This window comes from Bos javanicus, chromosome 23, assembly GCF_032452875.1.
Source record: "Bos javanicus breed banteng chromosome 23, ARS-OSU_banteng_1.0, whole genome shotgun sequence".
Taxonomy (NCBI): domain Eukaryota; kingdom Metazoa; phylum Chordata; class Mammalia; order Artiodactyla; family Bovidae; genus Bos; species Bos javanicus.
Window position 1 is genome coordinate 52,078,760 of NC_083890.1, and position 15,082 is coordinate 52,093,841.

At 51.0% G+C, this 15,082-nt stretch overlaps 1 long non-coding RNA gene across 1 annotated transcript in view; it reads left to right on the forward strand.

Moving 5' to 3' along the window:
* Window positions 1–15,082, forward strand: part of LOC133236812 (uncharacterized) — a 43,265-nt gene that overhangs the window by 23,286 nt on the left and 4,897 nt on the right. Inside the window, exon 2 of the long non-coding RNA XR_009733052.1 lies at window positions 9,006–9,150. This is a non-coding gene — a long non-coding RNA (uncharacterized LOC133236812). The remainder of the gene's footprint in view (window positions 1–9,005; window positions 9,151–15,082) is intronic.

Sequence of the window (15,082 nt, forward strand, 5' to 3'; positions counted from 1 at the left end):
CCCCTGGTGCCGGGAAGGGGGCTCCAGGAGAACTCACGCAGGGCCTGGGAATCGCCCGCCCCTCTGCCTGCGTGCGAGCCTGGCGGGGCCGGGTCGGGGTGGGGGCAGGGGCGAGGGGTGCTGTCCTCTTTCTCGAAGGATGTGTCTCAGGTTTCCTGGTTTCCCACGAGGGCCACTTAGCAGATGCTGGTGATGAGGGGCCTCCGAGGTGAAACTGAGCTCCTGCTCCTGGGGCGGAGGAGGGTGAGGATGGTGGGGGGACCACCTGGACAGGGATCATCCAGATCGCATCGACTTGGTTCCTGAAATGGGAGCATTTTATTTTCACAAGTTCCTTTTCCCGTGCCCTTTCTTGGAGTGACGTCTTTCTCCAGGCTGCATTGTTGTAGGCCAGGTTATCTGCAGGGCAGTGGGACCCCGGGTTGTTTGCATTTCCTAAAATTGTCCTTTGCCCTGAATGTGGCAGAGAGATTGTCCCTGCGGCATTGAAACGGGACGGCCCAGGGCAGCTGCACAGCCGCCCTTCTGCTTCCGCGGCTCCCAGGGCCTCACAGATCCGTGTGTCCAGAGCCCTCGAGTCCGTAGCGAGAGCCCCTGGACTTCTGAAGCTCCCGGCCAGTTTTGTGGAGTTCAGAACCGCCTTGCTGTTTTAGATCATTTTCCTCCTGGCTTTCCAGGAGGAATCATTTTCTAGACCCAGTGTGCGCTGACTTACAGTCGGAGATGCAGCCTGGTACCTCCAGATGCAGGTCCAGATCCTGTGGTTCGTGGGGAGGAGACAGAAACGCGCCGGCTTTGCTGGGCGCCCTGTTGCTTTGCTGTTCAGAGTTGTCTAATTTCCTGCTTTAAACACTCGCGCTTTAAAGTTCATTTACATATGACATTGAATCATGTGACGGCGTGTGGGGAAATTTTGGCCAAAAACCATTTCCCTTTGATCTGCACGTGCTGTGGATCCCGTAAGTGCTGCCACTTCTGAGGGGACAGGTCTTCCTCCAGGCAGGGGCAGTTTAAAGTCCACTCTACTCAGTGAGCAACTTTGTAAATGGGTCCTAAATCTGGTTTTGAAAAGGATACTATAAAAGTTTGTTTAGTTCCTTTATCTTTAAAATAGGGAAAAGACACTAAGTAAATCCATAGAATTATTTTGTTACCACCAAGAGAATAATTTAAGGCATAATAATTCATAGCAACGTAGCAATCGTTTCTGTGTAATACTTTGTATGAGAATAAACGATCACTTGTTACTATGAAATTATATTACTGAGCCACTTGGAAGCAGGATTCTGTTTTATTATTTTTCACCTTTGTGATGCTGATGGATCTGCATGTGAATATTTGCAGAACTTTCATATTTTCAACAAATGCATATTGAACGCTCATCACGGGCCAGGAAACTTTCTAAGCGCTGTCGAGTCAGAGGTGAGTGGGCCGGACATGTTGGCTGCCTGACTCACATGGAAAACACTTGGGGGAGTGTAAGGGGGTCACAGGATAGACAGTGCTCTGGCCCGAATCACGTCTGGGTCTCAGCACCCAGGATCCTGTGACTGTGTTTGGAGGTGGGGCCTTTACAGAGGTGGTTAAGTTAAAAGGAGGTCACTGCTGCCGCTGCTGCTGCTAAGTCACTTCAGTCGTGTCTGACTCTGTGCGACCCCATAGACAGCAGCCCACCAGGCTCTGCCATCCCTGGGATTCTCCAGGCAAGAACACTGGAGTGGGTTGCCTTTTCCTTCTCCAATGCATGAAAGGAGGTCACTAGGGCGGGCTCTGATCCCACAGGACCAGTGTCCCTGTGAGGAGTGAGGTCACAGACACACACAGAGGAGAACCACGCGAGGTCACAGGGAGAAGGCAGCGTCTCCAAGCCCAGGAGAGAAGCTTCGGGAGGAACCGGGCCCTGGCAACACCTTGATGCTGGATGTCTGGCCTCCAGACTGTGAGGGATGAACACGTGTGGCCTAAGCCGCCCCGTCTGTGGTCCTTTGTCAGGACTGCCCGAGCTGACCACACGGCCAGGAAGCTCCCTCATGAAACAAAGGCAGATGGTGCTTCAGGACAATGATCTCATGTCAGCTCCTGTCCTCTGGGGTGAACACAGTGATGTTCCCCCAGCAAGAGCTGAGGAAGGGCTCGGCCTGCCAGCAGCCCCGGGACAATGAGGGGATGCCCCACTGCCATCTCCCCAGCACTCTCCTAGCGTCGTCACTGCTGAGTGTCCAAGGCCCAAGAGGGAGTGCTGAGCGCTGGGGGTAGGCGGGCTTCTCAGGAGGGTTGCTGTTCATGCATCTTTCTTCTCGGGAAGAAGCTGAGGTCCTGCTTTGGCCTCATTTTTGTCTCTGTTAAGTAGATAAATGTGGTTTGCATCACTCAGAACCTTGGGAATGTCTTACAGGATATTTCTGGAATGGGCAAAGTTCAGCACAGTCTGGAGCCAAATGTCCCCGTTACTGAGTCAGTATGGTCCACGTGTTTACAACTGTCTCCAGAATGGTCTGCACGTGTGTGAAACTGACGGTACAGCTTGGCTCATCCCTGGGAACCAAGGAAGAGCTCCAGGAAGCTGGCTGGCTGGGGCTGCCCGCGGGCGTCTTCTCTGTTTCAGAGCCTGCAGCTGCGGACAAGGCCCGCAGCTTGATGAAGCTTTTCCTCTTCAAAGCACGCAGCCTTCTAAGCCAGGGTTGGAAGCCCCAAAGGCTGCGGGAAAGCCCCAGTGACCTCTGGGGTCTTTGCCCGGACTCTGCCTCCAAGACCAGCATCTCTGAAGTTTCTGAAGGGAGTTACCTCTAGCAGAGTTCTCAAACTGTGGTCTGTGGCCCCCTGGGGTCTCTGGAACTCTTTCAGGGTCTTTGAGGTCCTAATAATAATAATATATTCCTAATAATAATATTCCAATAATTATTATTCCTAATAATAATATTCTTCTTCATTTCCCTCTCCCGCACTCGGGCAGCGGGGTTTTCCAGGGGCTCTGAGGCATGTGGAGAGGGCACTGCCATTGAATGTGAGCTCACTATCTCTGTGTTCCCTGCAGTGTTAATAAGGAGGGTCGAGTTGCACAATGTGCATTTTCCGAGATTAACACCTTTAAATGCTTCTATGTCCCTACTAGTTATCTTCCATTATACCTACTATAAGACTGTTTTTTTCAAATCTTAAGTTCTCTTAGCTATCATTAGACTTATTTATGTTATGAAATGGGCTTCCCCAGGTAGCTCAGATGTAAAGAATCCACTTGCGATGCAGGAGATGCAGGAGACATGGGTGCGATCCCTGGGTCGGGAAGATCCCCTGGAGGAGGGCATGGCAATCCATTCTAGTGTTCTTGCTGGGAAAGTCCCAGGGACAGAGGAGCCTGGTGGGCTACCGTCCACGGGGTTGCAGAGAGTTGGACACAACTGAGTGACTAACTTTTGTAATTTCTGGTATTCAGCATTTTACAACATGTCCTATGGAAAAAGAAAGTAGAATTATTTATTTACAAATGAAATGCTTCTGTACATAGAAAATTCAAAAGATTCAACATGAAACAGTTAGCAGGACTTTTAATATAAAAATAAGGGGAAATTTTTATTTACAGCAACAAACATATAATATCCCTAAGGATAAGCAAATCAAGGTAAAATATATTTAAAAAATAATAGTCTATCAAAGAACAGAATGTAAAACCAAAATGTAAAAATGATTAATAAGACAATAATAAATAAAGTGGTAATTCCTCCCACATCAGTGCATACTTTTAATACAGTTTTAAGCAAAATCTCATTAATTCTTTTTAACTAGACAAAATGTGTCTCTAACATTTGTATGGAAAAGTGAAGGAAAGAGGTCTGACAAGATATGTTTGACAATGAAAATGAGTGAACAGGACTATATGTGTGCTACAGTGTGGAATGAGCATAAGATCAAATGCATCAGTTTGATTATATACTTGTTAACAAGCTTCATCTTTGAAGGGAAAAAATCGAACAACAACAACAAAATAATATTAATTATGTTGTGTGTTGTTTAGTCACTAAGTCATGTCTTACTCTTGGTGACCCCATGGACTGTAGCCATGAGGCTCCTCTGTCTATGAGATTTCCCAGCAAGAATACTGGAGTGGGTAGCCGTTTCCTTCTCGAAGGGATGTTCCTGACCCAGGGATCAAACCCCTGTCTCCTGCATTGCAGGCAGATTCTTTACCACTGAGCCATCTGGAAAGCCCAGTATTAATTTTAATAAGGTAAAATTCTATATGTTATTAAGAGAAAGAAAATCTATTTTTTCTTTTTTTGTGTGAATTAATTTAACTGGAGGCTAATTACTTTACAGTATTGTAGTGGTTTTTGCATACATTCATGTGAATCAGCCACGGGTGTACATGCGTCCCTCGTCCTGAACCCCCCTCCCACCTCCCTCCCCATCCCATCCCTCTGGGTTGTCCCCGTGCACCCGCCCTGAGCACCCTGTCTCAAGCATCAAGGAACAAATTATGTGAGTAACCAAATCACTGGAGAGATATGAAAACCTATATATAAAAGAGTTCAATGTCACTAATGGACAACATAACATTTGGCAAAAAAAAAAAAAAGAAAAGCAATTTCAAGTTTCTTATGCAGAAACACAACAAAAAGTAAGCATGCTTTTTTGACTTATTTCAGTTAATATTTCAACTTTATGGAAAAACATTGTATAATTTAAATTTTATAAAATTTATAACTCTGTCTAAAACTGTTACTCTTTTAGAATTGAGTTCAGTTCAGTTCAGTCACTCAGTCGTGTCCGACTCTTTGCAACCCCATGAACCGCAGCACGCCAGGCCTCCCTGTCCATCACCAACTCCTGGAGTTTACCCAAACCCATGTCCATTGACTCGGTGATGCAATCCAACCATCTCATCCTCTGTCGTCCCATTCTTCTCCTGCCCTCAATCTTTCCCAGCATCAGGGCCTTTTCAAATGAGTTGGCTCTTTGCATCAGGTGGCGTCGGCTTCAACATCAGTCCCTCCAATGAACACCCAGGACTGATCTCCTTTAGAATGGACTGGTTGGATCTCCTTACAGGCCAAGGGACTCTCAAGAGTCTTCTACAACACCACAGTTCAAAAGCATCAATTCTTCAGCGCTCAGCTTTCTTTATAGTCCAACTCTCACATCCATACATGACTATTGGAAAAACCATAGCCTTGACTAGACGGACCTTGTTGGCAAAGCAATGTCTCTGCTTTTGAATATGCTATCTAGATTGGTCATAACTTTCCTTCCAAGGAGTAAGCGTCTTTTAATTTCATGGCTGCAATCACCATCTGCAGTGATTTTGGAGCCCCCCAAAATAAAGTCTGACACTGTTTCCACTGTTTCCCCATCTATTTCCCATGAAGTGATAGGACCAGATGCCATGATCTTCGTTTTCTGAATGTTGAGCTTTAAGCCAACTTTTTCACTCTCCTCTTTCACTTTCATCAAGAGGCTTTTTAGTTCCTCTTCACTTTCTGCCATAAGGGTGGTGTCATCTGCTTCTCTGAGGTTATTGATATTTCTCCCGGCATTCTTGATTCCAGCTTGTGCTTCTTCCAGCCCAGCGTTTCTCATGATGTACTCTGTGTATAAGTTAAATAAGCAGGGTGACAATATACAGCCTTGACGTACTCCTTTTCCTATTTGGAACCAACGTGTTGTTCCATGTCCAGTTCTAACTGTTGCTTCCTGACCTGCATACAGGTTTCTCAAGAGGCAGGTCAGGTGATCTGGTATTCCCATCTCTTTCAGTACTTCCTCTAAAATAGAATGAAACTTATTTGTGGTGTATTTTGTCATATTTAAGGATAAGTCACTAGCTTTCAAATGGGAGATTAGAAGGTTTGCTTTCTCTATCCATAACTGCACTGTCTGGGTGGAAAGATGCTGTGAAGGATAAATGGATGCATCAGGGTATTCTCTTGCTCCCGAAAGGAGCCATCTAATCCAAGGAAACTTGATGAGCTATAAGTAAAAAATAGAAATATGATGAAAGCTATTTCCCCTCAGTGCTATAGATTAATAATTTACCATCTGGTTTTTAATGCAATGGAAAAAAAATCAGATTACACTAAGGTGCCAGTTAAATTGTGACCATCAACTTTGGACTTCCCGCTCAGAATTTAAAGGAAAAGGAATATAACATTGGAAACCATGAGTTCTTTTTAGACATTTTGGACATTAAATTTTCTTTGAAAAACAAAAATTGCTTGTTACTACTTTCCAAATGAGAAATTAAAAAAAAAAAAAAACACCACAGGAGCATCTTACGGAGTAAGGGATGGTCAGCTGGAGAAGGGCACGCAGCACACAGGGATGCGTGGAGCCACGCACCGGCCTTGCTGGACGTCTGCTGGCTGGCCAGCCAGGGAAGGAGTCGTGGCACGGCCTTTCCAGCACCACAGTGACCCGCTGCGTTAGAGCTGGGGCTGCAAACAGGAGGATCTTGTCTGCAGGCTTGCACCTGTAGCTTATGAAGGATGCTCGGCTTGCCTTGCCTGTATCCATCTGGGCCAATCAGTGATGCTGGGTAAAGCACAGGTGGGGTGACGTAGTCCAGATGATGAAGCCCTTTCCTGAGCCTCGTGGTCTGTCCTGGAACAGCCGTGCTGACGTCACAAATGAGGACGGATGGGGGCTGAGCTGCACCAGGGGCAGGGCATCTCCCTTCCGCACCCACGGGGAAGAGCCTGCCGCCCCTGAAGAACGCCCAGAGGAAGTGTAACTGCCTGAGCAGACTCCAGGGGTCTCTGAGGCACTGTCCTTCCTGCCTGTTTTTCTGTCCCTCACACTGGACACCTCACCTATCTTACAGACTAAGAGTTCTTCCTCTCCCTGCTCTGACATGATGTGGAGCTCTAGTGAAGTTTCATTTCAGTTTTTGTAATTTTTTGTTTGCTACACCCTGGGGCATATGGAGCTTCCCAGACCAAGGATGGAACCTGTGCCCACTCCACTGGAAGCATGGAGACTCAGCTACTGGGCCACCAGGGAAGCCCCATAATATTGTTTTCTAGATTTGCCATTTGGTCTTCGGAAAAAAAAAATCCTTGTATGGATATTCTGTATTTGGTGAAACATTCCTCACACTTCCTTTAGTTATTTAGCTATGGTTGCCTTTAGTTCTTTGGACACATTCAAGATTGCCAGTTTAAAGCCTTAGTCCAGCCTGAGTGTGGGGTTTTCCTGGTGGCACGATTGGTAAAGAATCCTCCTGCCAATAGAAGAGATACAGGAGATGCGGGTTTGATCCCTAAAGAATCTGCCTACAATGCAGGAAACAGGGGTCCGATCCCTGGGTCAGGAAGATCCCCTGGGGAAGGAAACAGAAACCCACTCCAGGATTCTTGCCTGGAGAATCCCATGGACGGAGGAGCCTGGTGGGCTACAGTCCATGGGGTCACAAAGAGTCAGACACAACTTAGCAACTAAACAACAACATACCTGTGTGGGGGCCATAATGTCTTGTTTCTTTGTAGGTCTTGCAATATTGTTTTGAAAATTGCATGTTTTAAATAATATAACGTGGCAACTCTATTAAATTCTCCCTCCTACCCAGGGGTTGTCGTTACTGTTTGTTGTTGCTTCTGTTGTTTGTTTAGTGGCTTTTCTTACATGGAACTAATTCTGTAGAGTCTGGGTTCTTTGTCACGCGTGGTCACTGAAGTCTCCGCTCAGTCATTTCCTCGGTGTCTGGAGCCGAGGTCTTCCATGTTGCCGAGGTCCTCGTGTATGCAGGACGATGCCTTCAGCTCCCAGGGGGGCAGGATGGCCCCGCTGCCTTAGCATCACTCACTGGCGCAGAGCCTCCGGGTCAGCCAGAGGTGAGACGTGAGAACTCTCAGGTCTTCCCCGGGACGAGACAGCCTTGCACACACGTGCAGCCTCCTGGAGCCCTGCAGACACGTCAGAGTTTCTCGAAGCCCTCTGAGGACATCTCATCACTCAGCCCATTTTTGCTCTGTTTTTACCACGGTTTCAGGCAATCGTGAGGTTACACAACTGCCCCTGATCTGTTTCTCACAAGCGTCCTGGGGGAAAGGTTGTTCGCCTTTCACGTGAGTGGGTCAGATACAGTGGGGTCTCTCATAGTACCATCTAGAAGCCACAGAGGAGAATGCTCTGGGGAGGTTCCAGTCCGCTCTCTCCTTCTGAGGCCCCCAGGCTCCTGGTTTTCAAGGTTCCGAGCAGAAAGGGTGGAGGAGAGGGGACGCGGGCGTCAAGGTTCTCGCTGAGAGGAGGCCGTTTTTCCTGAAGGCAGGCTCGCGGCTTACCGCGGCCTTGGGGAACTGCCATCAAGGAGCGTTGACGGCGCCGGTCGCTGCCAGCGCTGACGCTGCTGTTACGGAGGAGAGGATGTCTGCAGGCCTCTCCTTGCCGTTCACAGTGGCGCCTACGCCGTCTCCACAGCAAACCCCCGAAACCAAGCTGCCCGCTCATCAGCCGAGTTTGCGGAACGTCTGTATTGTGTGCTGCTGTGAAACCACTCGGGAGGATGAACCGTGTCTCCTGAGGCGGCGGGGTCTCATCATGCGTGAAATGAGAGACGGGGGCGACGCATGCGTGTCCACTTACGCCCCACTTTCTGGAAGCCCGACCCCCCGAGTCCCCGTGCGCGTCTGTCTGCCTTCGTGCGGGGACGGTGTGCCAGGACAACGCGGGGCCAGGACTGGCCGCAGTGAGACTGGCGCGTGTGGCGGCTGCTCAGCGGCCTGTCTTTGCGTTCTTCAGAGACTGTGGGGGGCATGTCTCACGTTTGCCATTTCTGAAGATGTTTCCTCAAGAAGTATTTGTGAGGGCAAAACTGTGAGTCATTCTACAGTCCAGAAGGGTTTTACACGTGAAGTTCTCTCTTTTTTCCTCCGCTTTCTATATCCACAACAGTACATTTCCAGGGTCATAGAGTAGATAGACTTTTATTCTTGTTCACGTACATAAAGGACTGTCTCGTTCAGAAAAGTAAATGCTTTTTACTTTTGCACTGACTCTGCACGTTTGCTTTCTAGACTCGAGTGAGGAGCCATTCACCTGATGCTTCCGGCCCATTCCCAGCTCTGCTTCCGGCGACGCAGGGTTACCCCCGAGACCGCTGCGAGGGCCCCCAGAGCCGGTGCCGCCGGCCAGCCACGCGGAACCTCCGGACCGTGAAAGGTGAGGGGCGTGTCCAGAGGGCTCAGCCCGGCTCCGGTGCCTTGCGGGACAGCCTGCTGTCCTGTTCCCAGCCCCCAGGTGTCCGTTCCAGAGTCTAGGCGCCAAGACCGCGGACAGCCGCTCCTCACACTCTTATTTGGCTGCAGTAGGTCTTGACTGTGGGATGTGGGCTCTAGTTCCCTGCTGCTGCTGCTGCACCAGGGATCGAGCCCAGGCCCTCTGCATCGGGAGCACAGTCTTAGCCACTGGACCAGCGGGGAGGTCCCCGCTCTTCACTCTTGAGAAGCCCCAAGTCCTCTCTGCCCGCCCCCCGGTGCAGGGGCCCCTCCCACCCGGTAACATGTAGGTTCAAGAAGCCACGCGAGGGAAGGGGCTGGGGCCTGGGGCGGGCAGCCTGGTCATGGTAACACCCAGGCTTTGGACCCACAGGGCAGAGCTGGTGCAGTCGGTCCCTCGAGCAGCGAGCAAGGCGGTGGCTGAGAGGCTGGCTGCGCGGCGTGCAGGCCCCTTACGAGCACCAGGGGAGGCGGGCAGTGCCGAGGCCAGTCGCAGGCTCCTGAGCGAGGACCGGCCCTGTGCTGACGCCCAGCATGCCCACTAACGTGGGGTGCGGGACGGGCTGGGGGTGGAGTCCCAGACCCATCCCTACTGGGAACGCAGCAGGAGCAATGCGGCCCATCGGCGTGTTCTGTTCAGGCGCCAAAGACTGCAGCTCCGGGGTCCTGTGAATAAAAGCTTCCCAGATCTCTGAGAAACCTTCACTTACAGAGATGTGAGTACCGAGAGAATGAAGCTGCAAACATAGAGCCTCCATTTACAACCTGACAATTGTACGTGGGGGAAAAAACCCAAACCTAAGCTACCAGGTTCCACAGAAAGGGACTTGGGACTATTGGTCAGACTCTTTTCTCTTAAATTGACAAGTTGAGAAATGTATATGGTTAAAAAAAAATTGCTAAAAGCTCAAAATGTATGAAAAATCTCCCTGGTTCGGTCCCTGGTCCTGCTGCCCTGAAGTGACTGCATTGTCAGCTTTTGTGTTTTCTCCTAGGAATAATCTGTGTGTGAGCAAATTTAGGCCAAATATTTACCTATCTTTTTATTATATTAAATTGTGGTAAGATACACACAGGACAACATTTACCACCTTAATCATTGTTATGTCCACAGGCTAGTCCTATACCCGATCTCCAGAACTTTTTCATCTTGGAAAACTGAAACTCTGTCCCCATTAAACAACAAAGCCCACTCTGCTCTCTCCCTCAGCCCCTGACACCCACCCTCCTAATCTGTTCCTATGAATTTGATGACTCTAGGGCCTTCATATGGTGGAATTACACAGCATCTTTCTCTGTGTGGCTGACTGACTTCACTGAACTGTCTTCAGGTTTCCTGTGTGCTGTAGCAGGTGAGGCTCCTCCGTGCAGCAGGGGGAGAAGACGAGCTTGGGAAGCCCCCTTTGTGCTGAACAGTGATGCTGCCCATCTTCCTGATGGGGTGTGATGCTGCCCATCTTCCTGATGGGGTGTCTGCCCGCGGCTCCCTGAGTGGTGTGAGCTGGTGATCTGACCCCGCTGCGAGGTCAGCGCTCTTCCCACTGCTCAGTCTCACAGACTCAGACTCTTTCTGAAATGCATCAGAAAGCCCTTTACGTGTTTTCTTGGACGATCTGACTTCCGGGGTGGGCAGGTTGTGGTCAGCGGGGTACAGGTTCTGTAGGATGCTGCCCCGTTGTGGGGCCCTTGCTTCTCAACGTGACGGCAATGCAGGGACCCAACCCACCCTACTCCATGCTGCACGATGCCAGCCTGCACTTCACTTCTGGCTCTGAGGTCCTGACGGGGCGAGGGCCACGGGCTGCCCATCACTGCTGAGAGAGAGAACGGGTTAGCCCGGCCGCCTGGCTGGAGGAGGAGGAAGTCACCCAGTGATGCCGTGGGTTCTGGGAAGAGGAGCGGGACCGCGGGGATGGATGGCTCCCGTGACGTCAGTCCGACTTGGAGCCTTGATGCTTCGCTCGTGCTGTGGTGAAGGGGCAGTCCTGCTGAGCTCCATGGCCTTGAATTTGGAAGGAACCCCCGGGTGACTTTAGGTTAGCCTTACCTGTTGTGTGTCCTTGGAGGAGAACACGCAGCTGAGTCTGGACTGCAGCAGCTGGGCTGAACCTAGGAGGCGACAACAGATCATGACCACCAGCCGGTGCCCTGACCTGAGCGGCGCGCCCAACCAGAGCCAGTCACATCCGCCCAGCAGCGCCCGGGGGAGGCAGAGGCACCAGTCTCTTGTGTCAGCTCAGCCGCCTGCAACTTGGAGCTGATGGCGGTGTCCTGCAAACATGGAATTCCCCAGTGTGTCCCGCAAGCCTTCAGGTGGGGACCCAAGACCACCGGGATGCACGGCTCCCTGGCCCCCAGGACAAGAGCTGGAGAAAGGAGGTTGGCTGAAACGGAGGCCACTCTCCTGGGCTGTGGATGAGGTGGGAAGGCTGGTGAAACTCTTCTGTAAACGGAACTTCTCAGAGGCTAGTTTGTGTTAGCCTCTCAGCTGTGTCCGACTCTGCAGTCCCGTGGACTATAGCCCACCAGGTTCCTCTGTTCATGGGATTCTTCAGGCAAGAATACAAGAGTGGGTTGCCATTTCTTTCTCCAGGGGCTCTTCCTGACCCAGGGATTGAACCCAGGTCTCCTGCACTGTAGGCAGACTTGTTACCAGCTGAATGTGGGAATCGTTTGGGCATCTGTGACCATGCAGACTGTGCGTCAGTGGGTCTGGGGCCGGGCCGGTTGCTCTGCGTCTCTAATGGACACTTGGATGAAGCCCAAGTGAATGGTCAAAGATCACCCAGAAATCAAGGCTGTACTGAAATCTAAGCAAAATTGACATTTATTTTCTTTTTCCCTAGATCCCTGTCCCCACTTAGGGCTTCTCTGGTGGCTCAGATAGTAAAGCATCTTCCTGCAATGCAGAAGACCCGGGTTCGATCCCTGGGTCGGAAAACCCCCTGGAGAAGGAAATGGCAACCCACCCCAGTATTGTTGCCTGGAGATTCCCATGGACAGAGGAGCCTGGCAGGCTACAGTCCATGGGGTCGCACAGAGTCAGACACGACTGAGCGACTGAACACACACACACAGACATGCACACCACTTAACCTGCCTGAGATAATGCTCCAAATAAGTGTGTTCAGAGTCTTCATTCTTATTTACAGACTGTGTTGTACCCATGGCATGTCAGTGCCTAGTGGTAGACATTCAGATGGCCTCTCATCTTTGTTCTTTTAAAAAAAATTACACTTTATTAGTGTATAGTTGATTTAAATGTTGTGTTAATTTCGGGTGTACAGCAATGTGGCTCAGTTATGCATTTGCATACGTTCATTCTTTTTCAGATTCTTTCTAATCTTTGTTCTTAAAGCCAGAATGCAAGGAACAGACTTGCTCACATGAATATCGCAAGTGTGTTTGGAAAGGTGTGAATTTGAATGAAGGGACGCATATGGGACGCTTGTACACTGGAAACTGTGATTGTTCTAACTATCGAGGACCCCAGGGACCAGGCGTTCTGACGGGCTGGCGTCCTCTGGACTCAGGTCAAGCTGGCTGTCTCCCAGGACGCCTTCATCCTGCACGTGCCGTTATCTTTCCATCTCGTGCTTGTGCAATCGTTTTCCTGGAGTCTAAGTGTGGGGTTGACTTACACAGCCTGTTAAATTCCATTTGCTGGCTTCAGACTGCCATCTCACCTGCTGAGATAACTGTGGTTATTGACTTTGTCATCTAACATTTTCCCTCACTCTCCTGGGTTATTTCATCTTCACAATGGATTCTTCCTTCCATCCCCCCATCCGTCCCTCTCTCCCTCCATCTGGTGACTGTCTCCTGAGAGCTCTGAAGCCTCTGTGCTCAGCTCTGGGGTGTTCACCATGGTGAACCAAACGGAAAGGAATCTGTGTTCTCCTGGACTTTCGTTCCAGTGGGGAAGACAGACACTAAACAAGGACAAATAAGTTCCATGGATGTTATGGTGATGATGAGTACCAGGGAGGGAAATAAAGCAAGGACGAGACAGGGAAAGGGTGGCCAGAGAGAAGCCTCACAGAACGCGACATCTGAGCAGAAGATGTTTCAGCCCAATTCATCGGACAACAGGCTGAAAAAGAGTTCTTTGATCTGTCACTAGAGGCTTCCCTAAGGGCCGACGTTAATCCACGAGCTGGCACCTTTGGGTTTCAGCTGATGAATCCACAGACATGCTCTGTGGTGAAGTATCCAGACTGCATTTGTCGGTATCCATGGTCTTCCCTGATCCCGGCTGGTCCCGCTCTCACATCAGAGAAGCGAGTTTAACGTGAAGGAGGTTTTCCCCTTGTTGCCGCGATGCAGCAGTGAGCTGTGAGTGGAGGGGGGAAGGGGCAGCTTGGCGTTGACCATCCTCGGGGCCTCAGCGATAAATCACAGGTGGAAAGACCGGATTCTCTTGGCAAAATCATAGGAAACTCAGGACTTTTCTCCGGAAACTTTGGCGAATGTGTTTCTGAGTAGCAGGCACTCCCGGCACTCCAGCATCTCCAGCCAAACCCCAAGCGGCCCGTGGCCAGTGTCCCCGCAGGTGGAGGCGGCCGCCGGCCGGCCCTGCGCTGCTGCCCCAGGCTCCGTCCAGGCGAAGAGCTGTCTTCTTCAGACTCACCTGCAGGCTGCAGTGTTGCCGTGACTATCTTCCCAGCTCTGGGGCGGGCTCTCCAGGTGAGCCGTTGGGCAGGGGAGGCGCAGGCAGACACTGAAGTCACAGGGAGGCAGGGAGCACGAGGTTCCCGGGTAGCCCAAGAAGCCAGGCAGCAGCGGGGCCTCATCGGGCCGGCCGTGTGCAGAGCCGACTGTCTGCCGGCTGCCCTGGCCTCGGTCCCTCCGTCTGTGACGTCAGTGGACTGAACCAGGTCGTTGCTGAAGCCAGTGCTCTGCCCCTGAACTTCAGGTTCTGTGTGTGTGCTGTGTGAGTAGCCACCAGGGCAGCTACGCTTTAGAAGCTGGTTTCGCAGAAACTGCTCCAGATGGACGAAGGCCCTGGGGCCTGAGGACAGCCTGGTGCCGGCCAGGATGGGCTGGGACCTGGGGAGGCTTGGAGCCCCTGGGGGGTGTGGCCCCAGCTGGTGAGCAAGGCTGGGGGCCCGGGACCAAAGCGTACTGATCTGGTGGGAGATTAAACAGCGGAAACAGCAGCAAGAACCAGACTCTCCGCACGCAGTCCTCCAGCCCCCCTGCTCCGGAAGCAGGGGACCCCCTGACTGTGAGAAGGTGGGTCTCGGTTCTGGAGAGCAGGAGAGCAGACCCCACCCTGGTCAGAATGGCCCTTTGTTCTGAGACTCTGTGACTAACGACGCTGCTATGTGAAGGCTTATGCAACCTGGCAGAGCCGGGCCCTCGCCCCGACCCGGAGCCTGTGATCTGGGCGCCCGGCCCGAAGTTGCGCAAGAAGTAATTAGGGGTCCAGCCGAGGCTTGCTGGCTCCTGGTCAGGCCGGGCTACCGGGCCCAGCACCCCGACAGGCTCGTTAATGTTTAAACCTCCTGGTGTGGGAGGCTGTTTTGTCACCGCGGAGGGTTCAGCGTGGGGCTGGGGTGGAGCGGCTGGGGGAGCTGACATGCTGTTCTTCCTGCCCCCTCCCTCTTTTCCATAGAAGTCATTTTTAAAGCTTTCTAAAAATCTCTGGATTTTTAAAAAAAGTTCTTTAAAAAAAGAAATTTCTCCACCAATCCATTGTCTTCTAGAAATAGACCTCAAGTATAACTTTAACCTTGAGAAATAAGTGAAAAATAAAAACTCATCTAGCTTCCTGTCGGCGACCAGAATCTCAAGGGGGACGACAGAAAGCTCTATGATCTGGTGAAAGCTTGAGGGTGCGCGTGGCAGAGGCCGCCACTGCCAGGAAGCACCCC